Source organism: Arachis duranensis, chromosome 10 (assembly GCF_000817695.3).
Source record: "Arachis duranensis cultivar V14167 chromosome 10, aradu.V14167.gnm2.J7QH, whole genome shotgun sequence".
Classification (NCBI taxonomy): domain Eukaryota; kingdom Viridiplantae; phylum Streptophyta; class Magnoliopsida; order Fabales; family Fabaceae; genus Arachis; species Arachis duranensis.
The window spans coordinates 4,703,715-4,709,487 of record NC_029781.3 but is presented as its reverse complement, the minus strand read 5'-3'; positions in this window follow the sequence as shown (position 1 = coordinate 4,709,487).

Here is a 5,773-nt window from a genome sequence, read left to right as displayed (position 1 = left end):
TCTTTAAATTTTAAACTATTTTAATTTATTTATTATCTATATAATGCATGATTAATATCAGTTATTTACTAATTTATTTAAGTTATAACTATATTAGAATAAAATGTTTTCTAAGTAAATAAAAATTTGATATTCACATTCATTTAAGATTTTGTCAAAAAAAATTTAAATTAATTATTTTTCTATTGGTGCCATAAAATAAAAGTAACAAAAGATTATCAATATTTATTTTTTAAAAAAAAAATCGATAAAGTGATAAGTTTTAAATTTTTAGTTGTATAAAAATTTTTTTATAACATTTTTAACTTATACTTTAGAGAATTTTACAACTATGTATTTAAATATATCAATTATTTTTTAAGATGTTACATTTATTTATAGTTATTTTTTATTTTTTTATCTTATTTGACATCGAACTTGTTATAAAATTAGAATATTTAATCTATTATATATTATTAAATATAAATTTTTAATCTATTAATTTAATGAACTTTTAAAAAATAATTTTTTTTATTTTTTAGTTTAATCATATAGAAAATAATAAAAAACACTACTATGGTTTAGGTTACATTTTGAATATTTCATAAAAAAATTAATGGTAGAATTTTCATGCTTAATAGAAATAAAATTTTCAAAGTTTAATTTTAATTAGTTACCCTTAAAACTAAAAATAAACTGATTAATATAATTTACATATACAAACTTATAATTTAAAATTGTACAGTATTTAATTTAAATTAATAAATATAATTCTAAATATGAATGCTAAAATTTAAAATATATATATGTTCGCAAACTACATCTAACTGATTATATTTAAAATAACTTTAAAATTTTAAAATAATATTTAATTTAAATATAATTTCAAATAGTTTTTTGTATTATTTTTTGACTGATTGTTAAATTACATATTATTATACAATTTTAAAGAAATAAACGAAACTCATCGAAACAAGTGCCATGATCCAATAATGAATTAATGACCCATGTAACATTTAGTAGCTGATATTCAAAACTTTGCGAAATTTTTCTTTTAAAATAAATGTGAAATATTTATATAAAATAATTTGTAAATAAAAATATTGAATAATTAGTTTTTATTAGAATAGTTACTAGTTGAAAAATATAAGTGAATTTGAAAATACTAACATGAAAAACTATGAAGGTACAACAATGACAAGTTTTACTCATACCAAATAAAAAAGGAAACATCATAGTTAAAATTGCAATCAGTCAATAAGAATAAAACAAAACACATAGGAAATCCTAATTCTCTTATTTTGTTTAACTATGGCTAAAACAATCGTATATTCTTCCTTCTTAAGCTAAACGTTTAATGTTTTGTATCTACGTCCTCGATAGCTTTCTCCCACTAGTGCACCTGTCTTTTCACCTCAACTGTATTGCTTCGTACTGCATCGTTCCTGAAGATGGTACGGAGAGAGGGGTGAGAAACAAAAGTTTCTCAATAGTTTATCTATATGGCGTCATCGTATCCATCCCCAACCACTCCGAGTTTTAAAATAAAAACAGTGATGATGCAATGTTGTTCAATTATTATTTTCAAAAGTCTTGATTAGTTGGAGTGGTGTGACTTTTAGATGCTTCTCATTTACTTATGTTATGACATGTGTAATGCATACAAAATGTCTATAGCGTTAAAACATATAAAGGTAACTCATAAACCTTGGTATGATGTTCTCATAGGCCATAAAGCAAGACGAAATAAATAATAAATAAGAGAAGAATAATAACATTGCCATAGATAAGTCAAACAGAATAGATTTGAAAAAAATAAAGATCTTAACCAATATCATACATCATACAAAAGGAACTTTAGAAAAAAGAAGGATCTTTGAATGCAATAATAAACATAATCATAAATAAAAAAAAAAGATAAAAGAAGAACAATCATGATCACTCTTTTCATTGTACTTTTCATTACTTTTTCTTATAGCTTTTATAGAAGGTATTGAGCTCAAACCGGTATAAAAGGTGGGAGTCCCCTTCCCTTACCGAAGGTTCTTATCCCAAACGTTTTGGCGATCACCTTCCCTTACCGAAGGATCATATCAATCGATCACCTTCCCTTACCGAAGGATCATATCGATATCTTGTCTTTGGGGGTCACCTTCCCTTACCGAAGTATCATTCCCTCAGTTCAATTTACAATCAAGGTTATTTAGACATACACAAGAAAAGAGTTATATCAATAAAGATATTTTATTATATAAAATTGATGGGAGTTTCCTTTCCTTACCGAAGGTTCCCAAAAGTTTGCCGATCACCTTTCCTTACCGAAGGATCATCTCGATTCGATCATCTTCCCTTACAGAAGGATCATCTCGATTTTCTTGTCTTTGGGGGTCACCTTCCCTTACCGAAGGATCATTCCCTCAGTTCTTTAATGCACATAAGATTGTTATTATACTGCATAATGCGTATGAAGGAAAGAGACATTATACCATGACATGCAAAGCTAACATCTATGTTTGAAAAAATTTAAAACATGACATATAAAAATTAGTGCAAAATTTCCTACCTCGAGTGAAGTTCCGCTAGGTATTTCGATGCAAATAGATGCGGTTTGTTAGTGAAGAGAGACTTGTTTCATGGCTATACTTTATGTATACTAGAATGTTTTGTATAGAAAAAGGGAATAGAATGAGAAAGGAAGGATCAAATAGCTCTCAGGTATGTGCAGATTATGTTAGGAGACATTTAGGTGAAATCTTCAATCTAGATCGTCACTTTGTGAGTCCTATAACATTTTCTACGTTTGGAATTTATAATTAGCTATTAGATACAAATTTATAGAGAATTGAATTAGTTTTAAAACAAATCTTAAATGAAGTAAATCGGATAACCACATCTTGAGATATTTCCAAAATACTGTTAGTATATCAGGCTGGCTGATAAGAGCGCGATTTTCTACTCTAAACTTGTAACCAATTTATCTATCTAATTTAATTTGAATTTAATTTTATACTGAATTTAAGGAATAGAGCTAGTGTTCTTATATTTTCATATAACAAAATGTCATTCAAATCTAATAAATATAGAATTAGTTATGACTATGTTTTAAAAACAGTTTTTGGGCATGCACTTATGCTTTTGCCCTTGGTGCGCATTACATAATAGTCTCCTTCATTAGTTTTATGACTAATATTTCTCTTACATTGACCAGCGCCAGGTGTTGATAAAGCACTTATTGATCAACAAAAAGTTACCTTTAGCCACTATAATTCAAGTCACCAGAGATCTTCTCATATATAAATGCTAAGCTAAATCTCTATTATTGCATAGTGTTTGAAGATGAAGCAGTTTTGTGAAATTTTGAGATGGCTAAAAATGTAGAAAATAATTTTTGAACTATTTTTAATACACTACAAAAATTTCGATAGTTGGTAGCAATTTTTAAATCAGATAATAACAGTTTTCGATCGCTGCAAAATAGTTAGCAGCGATTCTTAACCCCTCCAAGATAGAACATGTCTAAAGGATGAAATGAAGATAATAGAATTATATCTTATATAGCTTTTTAACGAGAACAAATGCACTCCGAAATTGTTAACTAACACTACAAGAAAATAAGTTCTCTGCCACGCTTTTAAAGCGTGCCAAAAAGTGCTAAAAAGCGTGTCGATAGCTTTTCACCACGCTTTTTAGTACGCTTTTGAAAGGGTCACATCTACTAGCGTGCCGGTTACTCTATCGTCACGCTTTTGTGGATCTATCGGCACATTTTTTTCGCCACGCTTATATCTCTTGCCACGCTTAAAAGCCTGACCATAGGCGTTAACCTATAACTACGCTTTAAAAGTGTGCCAAAAAGTGGACATATCGCTACGCTCTTAAAGCGTGTCCATTAGTTTGGCTTTGGCTACCTTTCAAAAACGTGCCGATAGGTAAAGATATGGCTACGCTTTTGAAGCGTGCCGATAGAAAAAGTTATTGTTACGCTTAATAAGCGTGCCAATAGAAATTTTTTTCGGTTATTTTCACCCTTTTTAAACGTAGCTATAAATTTATTCAATAACTCATTGTTCTTTTCTAATTTTTCTAATAAAATTAAACCTTGCAAAATTCATATATAATTTTAAATCATATTGTATGTGTGCCTTTATATTTGTATTTTTGTTATTTTTGTTATTGAGACAAAATATAAAATAAGAGAAGAAATTGCATATACCAATAGGAAGAGAATAATTTTGATGTACACCAATATGCTATAGATATTATTCCACAAATAAGTTCAGTGCCTTAATCCAATATGAGCTTTCTAATACACTATTTTCTTGAATAAGCAGACAAGCAGTGACCTATTATGCATATAACCCCAAGACTGAATTTATCTAATCCTATATACTTCAACCCATCAATTTAACATTCGACATGCATTTTGTGATCCATTTTGTGAGCTAATCCTATATTCCTTTAAGCACTTTCTAGGGGCAAAGAAGCCATTGTCATAGCCAAGAGTAGCTACCACTCTTGGTTCATTGAATGTTATCCAGTTCTTCATTCTCTTCCTAATGTCTTAGAAACAGAATTTTGCATAGTCTGCAAATTTATTCCTGTGCCAAATTTTATGCATTTGTAAGTAAGAAATACCATCAAAATTGTTGCTTAAGAAAAAAAGGGTGGTACTTACACTACTTAGCAGTTCAATAATCCATTGTATCTCAACCCAAGATCTTGTGGACGGTCATAGTGGTAGAGATTTGCATAAAGAGTAATGTCTACTCAGCAGAAAAATAAAATAAAAAACATTATGTCTCAAGAACTAGCACTCTTCTGCAAGATTAAAAAAATAAAAAGAAAAAGAAAACAGAAATAATTAAAGTGCATAGCAACTAGTAAACTTTACTCTTCATCAAACCAGTAAAATTATGATCACTATTTGCTACTCAGCAAAAAAATAAAATAAAATGAAAAAAAAAAATTCCACAGGTGTTGGAGACAAAAACCAATGAATTTTTGCATCCTCAGTTAATACTGGAACAACCTAAGTGTAAAATCCAGAAACAACAATTAGAGCATTAACAATGTTGGTTAATATATTTTCATCTGGCGGGAGGTAAGGATACCTGTTAAACCAATTTGATTAGAATATATCAAAACTAAACCAAATTTTTATACACCATACTGTAAAAATGGTTCAAAAACCATGCATCATACTCTCTACAGCTAAAAAGTAGGATACATGACAACATACTACAAATACACATAATTATCATTCATAATTATTCATGTATTCAGCAGCAAAGCACTAAAATAATAAAATATAGATTAAAATAACAGTTCTCAAAGTTAATTATCAGTGGTTATTATTTGAAATTTTCATTATAAATTGAACATTAAGGTAATAAATGGCTACAATGTATCACCAGATAATAATCTATATCTTTTTTAATTTCATCATGTGATAATTAATAACACCGGATCTAATACCATTAGTTGATAATTAATATATGGAATCAATTGTTTATTTATATTATTTTGACTGAGAAGTAATCATGATATCACTGTATATACAATAAGCACTAAATATAATGGTTTTACTAGAAATTAAGAGATTTGGCAAAGTATAATTCATATCAAGTTAGAAAATCATTTTCAAATCATTATAGAACAAATATTATATTACTATATAGGTTGAATATAAACGGGGTATATTAGTATTATTGACTTAATGTAATCCTTTTGTGTGCGTTGTTGACCAACTATATTAATATAAAAATATTATTTTATACGCTAAATTAATTACTAA